Raw genomic sequence first — 11,283 nt, 5'->3', positions numbered from 1 at the left:
AATCAAATCTAAGTTTCAGCCCACCCTTGTAGTACATTTCTTACCAAGAAACCGTTTCTCACTTGATGTTTCTCTACTTTACACATGTTGCTCTAGAAGCTGTGGCTCTTTTCCATCCAAGTCTCTCCCTCTTTAAAAGATAATTTGTACTTTAATCAGACTTCCCTAATCTCCCTTTCGGATGTTGCGTATTGATCCAATTGGATATACTAACATGCTTGTTAGGGCAGGGTTTCTCAAATTTCAATCTTTTCTTTTTTTTTTTTTTTTAAGAATCTTTTTTTTTTTTTTTAAAGATTTTATTTATTTATTTAAGACAGAGAGAATGAGAGAGAGAGAGAGAGCACATGAGAGGGGGGAGGGTCAGAGGGTGAAGCATGCTCCCTGCCGAGCAGGGAGCCCGATGCGGGACTCGATCCAGGGACTCCAGGATCATGACCTGAGCCGAAGGCAGTCGCTTAACCAACTGAGCCACCCAGGCGCCCTCAAATTTCAATCTTTTCATACCATACCTGTGTGTGTATAATACTAACAGTATTATTTATTATTTTCTTTAAATAAATGTATTTTTTCTTCAATTTCTTTAAGACGGAAACTTTATAAAAAGACTATGATGGAAAATCTCCATCATCTATCCTAGGTTGAAAGTAACGGTAAGAAAAGTAGACAATACAATTTTTAAAATAATAGCTACAAACTATTGCCTACTAACGTCTTTGAGCCTAAACTCTGAGCCTGTTAAAAGGGGAGGTTACCAAGCATCAAACACATTAAAGATCAAGCATGCAAATGGCATTTTTATCATGATGTAATCAAAGGATAGAAAAACAGAGCTAAAATAGGAATCACTTTCTCACTATGTGAGTCACTGTTTTTAATCATGCGTGCATTCCCCAACTGAAGTCATCCAAAGCATCAGAAGTGACCGTGTTACTCTTTGGGAAACACTGTGGAGGCCTAAAGCCTGTATTCTAGAATCAAACAGACCATATTCTTATAATAATTCCTGCATTTATAGCTGTATGCCTCTGGGCAATCTATTTACCTCTCTGGCCTCGATTTCCAATTTAAATATGGGAAAAGTAATAATGTCTACTCATGAGTCATTGAGTAGATTAAAAAACGTAATAAAGCTAAAGCATATCATACCTACCATGTTGTAAGTACTAAATACATATTAACTTATGTATTATTTTATTATGTGTATATAGAGATGATAATATGTATTATTGGCTTATACATATAATTACTATTGATTCCAGAGTTAAGAAGCACTCCCTAAGGCAATGGGTTGAAGGTATGGTGTAAAAGAGTGGTTCTTAAAAAGTGATCCCCAGACCAACAGCATCAGTATTACCCGGGAACTTTTTAAAAATGCATATTCTCAGTTAGGTCCTGAATAGGAAACTGTAAGTGTGGAGCCCAGCAATCTGTAGCTTAGTGAGCCTTCCAGGTGATTTTGATGCATGTAAAGTTTGATGACCACAGATATCACAGAAAGAGGATTGACTGATCAAGGAGTGAGAGGGCCTGAGTTTTAATTATATAGTCTTAAAGTGACATCAGCAGAATGGAGGCATAAGGACCTCTGAAAATTCTTTTCTCCACTAAAGCAGTGAGAAAACTGGCAAAATTGTCAGAATAAACTTGTTCTGAATTCTGGATATTAACCAAAGGCTTGCAGCAATCCAGAAAGCATTTATTCAAGAAAACAGCTGAATCTCTCAGAAAGAACAGCAAGCTTTTGTGATGTTTTGACTTGTTTTAACCCAATCCCTTCAGCTCCAGCTTGGCTGTTGCTTTGAAAAACAGTAGCCCACAATCATGGTGAAAACCAGCAGCCTGGCAGCCATCTAATGAGGCCGAATGAGATTGGAGTGCCTTCAAAACCTAACTCTAAGAGAATAATTTCACCTAACTGGTGGTTCCCTAGAAGATCTCACTTGCAAGGCTGTCTTTACTTGATTTGATTCAGAGCCAAACCAGTGCAAAAAGCCTTTACCCCAGAAGCATTTGTCAAAAAAAATGAATGAGAGGGAATCGATTAACTTTCCAGTCACTTTAGGCAGTGGGAACAGTTGGGACAAACAATAGATTAACCAAAAAGCTTGAAAAGTTGGAGAATGTCTGTAGGAGCTTTGAAAAACTCCAACATATTCACAGGAATCTAGAAACCCACACATATTAGAAACCCCCCCACATACCCAGGGGTGTGTTAAACTGTACATAAGATCAGGAAAAACCCAAGGAGGCCAGAAGCATTCACCAGAGGCTGACCTTGAGGCTCTGTAAAAGCCAGAAATGAAGGCTAAGAGAGAGTCGGCAATGCCTGGCTTAGTGTTGATGCCGTGGCCCAACACACACAGACCTTCAATAAACACTGGAAGACATAATGGTTCCAGACATTTAAAGAAATCTGTCTAATCATAAGCTGAGCACTAAGCTAACCAAGCAGAATCTTTCATGGCCACACACAACAAAGAATACAGACCTCATGCAGGTAGTTCAGAAAAGTCACTGAACAAATAAAAAGTAACTATAACAAACAGCAAGAACAAAAAAACCACAGGGAGGAAGAAGAATCTGATTTCCAGAGTTTCTACATTATGTTTTTTTAAATGTCTGGTTTTCAACAAAATCAAAAGTTGTTTCTTCAAAAAGATCAACAAAATTGACAAACCTTTAGCTAGATTGAACAAGAAAAAAAGAGAGAATACTCAAATTACTAAAACCAGGAATGAAAGGGGACATTACTACTAGCCTTACAGAAATTGAAAAAAAAAAAATTATAAGGGAAAACTAAGAACATTTGTAGGCTAACAAGTTAGAAAACCTTGACAAAAATGGACAAATGTCTAGAAAGACACAAACCACAAAAACTGACTCAAGAAGAAATAGAAAATCTAATCTTAGCTTTGTCATTTATGAACTGAATGACCTTTATTTAGGTTGGTCATTTAATTGTCTTGAGCCTTATTTTCTTCAACTAAAAAACAGATATAATAAAAACTATGTCATACATTTAAATGAGGGGATAGAGAGGTTATATTAGATATATATTAGGTATATTAAGATACTCTAGCCACTGAAACAACTAAAATCCTTAAGACTCCATAGCACCTACACAAGATTACTTATTATTAAATGCCCATTCAGTAGGATGGGTGGGAAGCTCTGCTTTACATTTAGGGACCTGAGCTCTATCATCTTCAATACACAGCTTTCATTTAAAGTTTGAGTACCAACATCTAGCCGATAGAATAAAGGAAGCATGGAGGAAAAGAATGTGAATGATTTCTGAGGTTTTTTATTAGCCTAGCATGGACATAGTTTAGTTATTAGTGATCATGGTCTACCAGCAGGTCACCTTGAACCTATGGAGGCTTGGTTTTAGGCTCTGTTAGACTACTCTGGTTTTGTCCTTACTATTAGGATGTAGACCTTATGCCTAGGATGTGGTTCTGACTCTTAGGCTGTGGCCTTTGTTGGGGTCTCAAGTGGAAACCTGGGATATTTACTAAGATCCCTATCTCTTCGCAGGACTTAAATTCTTATTTTTGACTCCCAAACTATGGCTACTGAAACCTCTGCTTCATTCTTTATAATCTCAGTCACTGTTTTCTGCTGGGTTTCTTGGATTCTTGCTCTTTGCCTGCATCATTTAAGAATCAGCCAACAACTTAAAGGGAATTTATATGAAGGTTTTGAGGTTCCTTATTTGCAGTTCCTTCCTCTTAGGGATTTTCCACTATAGTTCAGCCATTTTGGCAACTTTGTACTCTGACCTCCTGTCTTCTCCATGTACTAAGAATACCACATTCTGCTTGAACTCTAGTCCTTGGTACCCACAATTTGGTGTATACTCTCAGGGAAAAAGCCAGAATAATGTGAAGCTCACCTTGTGTTTAACTTCTCTCAAGAATCATAGGCTATCAAGTCCTACCTGCTTTGTAACTCTTCAATGTCTTCAAAAAATTGTTTTACATGTTTCCCCAGTTTTTACAATTGCTTTCAGTGGGAAGGTTAGTCGGATGGAAGTTAATTCATTGTGGTTGCAACCAGAAGTCCACCAAATGGTTGTTTTAAAGTTTGAACAGGGAAATGCTTTTCTAGTCTAGACTTATAGTTTTTTATCAGTAGAATTCCTTCCAAATCTTAATAAAAGTTCTGATATTTTTCTTCCACGCAATTTTATGATTTATTAGCCATACCCAAAGTTCTGTGCCAGATTTAATTCTCAAGTCTGGGTTAATTCTTTGCATCTTAACCTCCATGCCTCTCTTTTAATTTAATGGTGACTACTGTCAGGTTTGGGTGAGAAAGCCATACTCTTAAACTGGATTTTTTTTCCTAAAGATTAGTCTTTATTGTCCTGTGTTGATCAAAACTTTTCTTAGTCTTTTATCTACAGGTTAGGGTCTGGTGGAAGTCCACTTTTCCAGTCATTTGCAGCCCCAAAGTTTCTGGAATTTCTCTATTTTATTTCTATTTGCATACACCCATTTCTTGTCCGAGCTCATCTCTTTGATCTCATACTTTGCTAAACAGTCAGTAGCAACAATATACACCTCTAACATTCTGTTTTCAAAACTTTTCCCCTGGAGTTACAGACTGAAGACACTTTATCTGCCTCCCAAATTACCACAGGAATAGCTGTTTTTTAACTAAATGCTTCGACATTGAGTAGCATGGATCTCCATCTTTCAAGCATCTGAAATCAGTTGCTTCACCACTCACTGACCAACTGCTAAGTCAGTGCCATATATTTACAATATTTTGTTACAAAAAATCATGTATTAATTAAGCAACCCTAGATAATGTAACAGATAAAGTCTAAACTGTTATAAAACACTCACTGGAAGTATATTTCCTGAAGACATAAGGTCCACCTAGTGGTGAGATAGAGAGAGGTGATGGGGGAGGGGTCCTTCTTTACAGTGGGATTCAATGACCCATGCTGGCAGAGGAGGAGCCATCTTCAATCATGTGTTCCAAGTTTATGCTGCGAAACTCCACCAAATAAAGAACTTTGACCAGCTGCATCCTGGTTGAAGGCAGGAGAACAAAAGAGGAAGAAAATGAAACAAGACAAAACCAGAGAGGGAGACAAACCATAAGAGACCCTCAATCATAGGAGACAAACTGAAGGTTGCTGGAGGGGAAGGGGGTGGAGGGACCGCGTAACTGGGTGATGGACACTGGGGAGGGTATGTGTTGTAATGAGCGCTGGGTATTATATAAGACTGATGACTCATAGACCTGTACCCCTGAAACAAATAATACATTATATTATGAATTTATTTATTTATTTATTTATTTTAAAGATTTTATTTATTTATTTGACATAGAGAGAGAGAGAGCACAGGCAGAGGGAGTGGCAGGCAGAGGGGGAAGCAGGGAGCCCGATGGCGGGGTTCCATTCCAGGACCTTAGGATCATGACCTGAGCCAAAGGCAGTCGCTTAATGACTGAGCCATCCAGGTGCCCCAATTAATTGAATTTAAATTTAAAAAAAAAGAGAGGGAAAAAAAGAACATGAAATAGATAGTTGAAAAAAGAAATTATACTCAACCAATTACAGCCTGTGACATAATTTATTCTATGGGTTACACCTGTGGTTCTCATACTATTGAAACCTCACGGGGCGCCTGGGTGGCTCAGTCGTTAAGCGTCTGCCTTCGGCTCAGGTCATGATCCCAGGGTCCTGGGATTGAGCCCCACATCGGGCTCCCTGCTCGGCGGGAAGCCTGCTTCTCCCTCTCCCACTCCCCCTGCTTGTGCTCCCTCTCTCGCTGTGTCTCTCTCTGTCAAATAAATAAAATCTTTAAAAAAAAAAAAAAAAAAAAGAAACCTCACAAGCAGCATCAGTCAGCATTCCCTGGGAACTAAATGGAAATTTTCATGCGATATCCTAATCTTACTGAGTCAGAAATATTGGGAGTGGGGCCCAGCACTGTAGTTAGTGAACCCTCTGGGTGATTCTCACGTGGGCTAGGATTTAAGAACCACTGGGTTTCAGGGCATCAACATAGGACTGAGAAGTGGGTGTGGTGATTGATACAGATTTTGGTTCTCTCCTTCCCCAGAGAGACTAAATACAGTTATACGGTAACTGTTTTTGTGTGAAAGTTTAATCGTGAAAAGAGTGTGGGGCTGTACTATGATGGACAATAAAGACTGGCTTCTTCAGCCTTCATTCCAACCTTCCAACATAGCTTTGCACGTTGGAGAAACAGGAAAGTTAAGAACCTGACTTCTTAGATCCTGTTGCTCCTGGGCTTACAGATGCGGGAACTACAGTGATGGTTTCCCTGAATCACGGAACAGCTCTTGATGCTCTGTTTTTCGGCTGATGGCAAGGGCAGAAGTTCTCTTGGTGGGGTCCAGTTTTTCAGTGTGATTTGGGGGATCGTTCTTGGATGCTCAAATTAGAGCCTATTTCAGCAGCTCTACCAGCCATTTTGTAGAATATAATAAATCTTTTTTGCTGCTTAAACTTGCAAGAGTGTGTTAAGTTTTCTGAAACTGATTTTGAATGATAACAGTAGGTGACCTCTTTTTTCTCTGTGAAAGCTTTTAGCACATTTTCTGTATCTTTTTCGTTCTAAAATTTTGTAACGATTTGTTCTAAATGTGGGTCTATTCTGATTCATATGTTTAGGCATTAAGTAAATTTTTTCTGTATAAAGAACTAAATCTTTGAGTCCTGGAAAATTTTTCTATATTATTAGATTACTAATTTCCTCCCCTCTCTTTTCTCTTTTTAGATATCTTCCCAATTCTTTTCTCTCACCCTTTCATACTATTTTTCTCTAGCTTTCTTAGAGTTCTTAAACTTTATCCTTAATTCCTTCCATTGAATTATTTTTTCAGCTATCATATTTTTAATTTCTAAGTTTTCTCCCTTCTTAGGCCCCATACTGCTTTTACTTTTTTGGATATAATCATCTTTTCTTGAATCTTTCCAAAGTTTCTCCCCCTCCTCAGTTTTATTGAAGTATGACCGACAAATAAAATTATATATATTTAAGGTATACAATGTGATATTTTGCTATACATACACATTATAAAATGATTACCACAGTCAAGCTTATTAACATATACACCACATCACATAGTTACCTTTTCTTTCTTCCTTTTTTTTGATACCCTCTCAGCAAATTTCAAGTATATAATAAATTATTATCAACTATAGTCACCATGCTGTACATTAGGTCTCTAGAACTTGTTTATATAATTAAAAATTTGTACTTTATGACACTTTTACCCTGATTCTTTCACCCCAATAACCACCATCCTGTTCTCTATTACTATGAGTTGACTTTTTGAGTTTCCACATACAAGTGAGATCATGCAGTATTTGTCCTTCTTTATCTAGCTTATTTCACTTAGAATAATGTCCTCCAGGATCATCCATGTTGTACAAATGGCAGGATTTCTATATTTTTTGATGCAAAATAATATTCCATTTTCAGAGGTACTCATTCACTATGTCTCACTTTCCCCAATGGGAGAAAATGTGGATTAAACAGGTCTCTCTCAGCCCTGAGCTGTGCTACCTTGGGGGAGGGATGTCACAGGTAAAGTGAAGCTGTTCTTCTTACCCTCTTGAACACACATCACATTCTTGGATTTTTTACTCCAATGTCTCCATTGGACTCCTGGACTCCCACCAAGGTACTCTGATCTGTGTGCGGTTGTCAAAAATCAGCATTCTGTGGGGGAGTGATAATAGAAAACTCCTATTCTGCCATCTTACTGATCCTAAAGATTCTAATTAGAGGTTTATTTTATTGTTTTTAAAGTTCCCTTCCTTTCTTTGAAGTATCTGTTTCCTTCAGTGTTATTTACAGTATTTTAAAATCAGTATTCTTTTCTTAACACAAGCTTTCTTCACATATATGATAACCCTTGATTTGTGTTCTGATTTGAAAGTAATAAGTAAATTATAAGTTCAGTGAAAGGGAGTGGGGCTTGTTGAGGGGAAGACCTCACCTTAAGGGCCACTAGCTCTTTTGCTGAGAGAATCATAAATACTAAGATGCCAAAATTTTGATCCAGGCCCATCCAGTTTCTTCAGGGGAATGAAAACATATTTAAATTTTTGTCTTGAAGAGACACTTGACTATTTTATTTTTCTTCATTCTGTAGCTTTCATATAGAACTACATTGTGGATTATACACGTGACTACTGAGCACCTGCATTGAAGCTCTTCTGAATTAAGATGCACAGAAGTGTAAAATACACATCAGCTTGTAAAGATATAGTTCAATAAAAAGGAAAATATCTCAAAAATTGTTAGATTTTTTACATTGATTACATGTTGAAATAATATTTTAGATATGTTGGGTTAATCAAAACATATCAACATTAATTTCACGGTTTCTTTTTATTTTTTTAATTTGGCTTCGATAATATTAAAATTATGAGTGTGGCTCAAAGTATATTTCTATTGCTCAGCACTTACATAGAGTTTTCAATGATCTTTCTTCAGTTCTGTATCTTCTGCTCTTCATAGTACTCATTCCTAGCTTTCTGAAATATCAAGTATCTCTGAGGTTCTTTAAGTGTGCTCATTTCCCAGCTCAGCTGTAATAACTTCTTCCAAGTATTCTTGAGTATTTAGCTTTTTTTTCTGCCTGGCTCCAGTTAATTCCTCCATCTGATCTTTGTTTTATAAAAATTTTTGAGATCTCACATGTGCTGATGCCCTTCCTCCCATTATCTTTATAAATTGTGGTTTACACTTTTAAATCTCTTTAATATTACTTTCATGTAGATTCAGGAGGAAGAGGAGATAACATGCTGGTTTGAACATACTCTTTGACACAATAGATTATTCCAGCCTAGAGGACGTTCTCTGGATCATAACCCTGGGTATGCCCTTAGTATTGCCTGGCACAGAGGACTAAAAACAGTAGAGATTCAGTTTCAATGAGTCTCACACTTGTAAAAGAAAGAAACTATACAGTTAAACAGGAAGTGATGAATCCTATTTCCTTATGATGGAGTCTATATCAGTTAAGATTGTAATTGACCAAAACTGGTTAATTAAAGAAAAAATGAAAATTATGGAAAAAATATTGGGTAGCTATAGAGACGTGTAGAGAAGACTAGAGAAGCAAGCTTGGGAAACTGGTGGGAACAAATAGAGGCTGGGCATGCAGAATCATAGCCTGAGACCTGCTACATAACCAGCCTGGTGAGGACACTGCTATGACCCCACTGAGCACTGGATGATACAGCCTACACCAGCACAGAATGGAGCTTGTGGCACTTCTGCCACTCAGAATTGGCTGTTGTTGCCAGACTAATTCTTCCCTGACTCCTTCTTTACAACTACTAGCCTCTCAGTCAAAGTCCCCGGAGAGGGCACCTGACTACTGAGCCCAAGTCATGTGCCAGTAGAGAGTAGGAAAGCAAGTATCTAGCATTTTCTGTGACTATAATGGGAAGCTCTGCCTCCCCTTAAGATTTTTATAGTAGGGGGACGCCTGGGTGGCTCAGTCGTTAAGTGTCTGCTTTCGGCTCAGGTCATGATCCCAGGGTCCTGGGATCAAGCCCCGCATCGGGCTCCCTGCTCTGCGGGAAGCCTGCTTCTCCCTCTCCCATTCCCCCTGCTTGTGCTCCCTCTTTCGCTGTCTCTCTGTCAAATAAATAAAATTAAAAAAAAAAAAAAAAAGATTTGTAGAGTAGGGAATTCCTCAAACAGGAAAGAGGTTGAGATTGGAGTCAGCCAAGGGAACTGACACAGATACTTCAGAAGAAATGACATTTCAGAGTACAGAACCAACATTCAGTATAACTTTTAGAAATGTGAATGTTTAGATACCTTTAGAAAATATATTCTTCTAAGTTTAGTTGTTGCAAAATGAACAAATAGGTTTTGAGATCTACAACACTATCACACAACTAGTGAAAAGATAAAAAATCTGAAGCTTTAGAAGGAAGAGTTGACACCAATTGGTTCAGCTTCTTATCTGACGTGGAAGTCCTTCCCTAAGATCCATTTCAACATTTATAGTATTGGGGGGACCTCACTGAAATAGGTTTCATTTCAATTCTAAATTTTTAGAGGTAGAATATTAGAAATTTCCTCCTTATATAAGATGAAAATTTCCTTCTTGTAGCATCCACCCATGAGACCTAGATCTGATGACTCTAGTTACTCAGAACAGAGCAGAGTAGTTAGAAGTTTTATTTTAACTACTGGGGTCAGACCAATATTTGATTCTGGCCTTGCTTCCTAGTAGCTGAGTGACCTCTTTAATTCTTGTTTTCTACATCTGAAAAATGAGGATTATAACAGCATCTACCTTAAAGAGTTATTGTAAAGTGTAAGAAGATAATTTAGTGCTTAAATCAGTAACCAGCTGATTTCAAACCAAAATTGAAAATCAGCTGCCAAGGAAATTTGGAATAATATTGGAGGAAAAACAGTTGTAATTCTGATTCTACCACTGACTAGTTCCTTAACCTAAAAGAGGTTAACATATCATTCTTTTTACAAAATGAAATATTTGGATTAAGTTATCTTAATAAGATCCCTTTCAGCTCTAAATTTCTGAAACTCTATATGCACTTATATCATCTGTTTTTATTACTGAACATTACCAGTTTCATCAACTGTACCTCATATATCTTGATCAACAGATTTACCATAACCTCTATCACATTTCCTCAGCAATGCTTGTCAGTGTTCAGGCTATTATTTTATTAGCAGGTTTGTTTCTTCTACAAAATTCTTATCCATATTTTAAAAAATTGAAAACAGAGCATAAGGCTATACATACAAAATACAACAGTGTAAAGCTATGAACCATATGGCCTGCATTAACTCTTTATGGAAAGAAAGTAATCTTACAGAAGCAAAATTTGATAATTGACATGTAATGTTTTAATTTTTAGAAAGATTTTATGTATTCATTTCAGAGGGGGAGAGAGTGCAAGGGGGTAGGAGCAGAGGGGGAGGGAGAGAGAGCGGGGAGAAAAAATCTGCACACACTGAGCACAGACCCTGACTTGGGACTCCATCTCACAACTATGAGATCATGACCCAAGCCAAAACCGAGAGTGGGAGGCTTAACCGACTGAGCCACCCAGGTGCCCCCATTATGTTTTAAATAGAAGTCTTGGATTCCTTGATATATATACATATATATTTTATATAGTCTATATGTTTGATCCCACTCATCTATAAACTCCATGAAGACAAGATAAACGTCTACTTTGTTCACCACTATACCCTGCTATTTAGCAGAGTACACACACACACACACACA

At 37.5% G+C, this 11,283-nt stretch overlaps 1 long non-coding RNA gene across 1 annotated transcript in view; it reads right to left on the bottom strand.

The window, feature by feature from the left end:
* Positions 1 to 4,881: 4,881 nt before the first annotated feature.
* The window catches only part of LOC118555131 (uncharacterized), a 224,562-nt gene continuing 218,160 nt past the window's right edge, over positions 4,882 to 11,283 (bottom strand). The window contains exon 4 of the long non-coding RNA XR_013445653.1: positions 4,882 to 5,044. This is a non-coding gene — a long non-coding RNA (uncharacterized LOC118555131). The remainder of the gene's footprint in view (positions 5,045 to 11,283) is intronic.

This window comes from Halichoerus grypus, chromosome 2 (assembly GCF_964656455.1).
Source record: "Halichoerus grypus chromosome 2, mHalGry1.hap1.1, whole genome shotgun sequence".
Classification (NCBI taxonomy): Eukaryota; Metazoa; Chordata; class Mammalia; order Carnivora; family Phocidae; genus Halichoerus; species Halichoerus grypus.
This window is presented reverse-complemented; position numbering and strand designations above follow the sequence as displayed.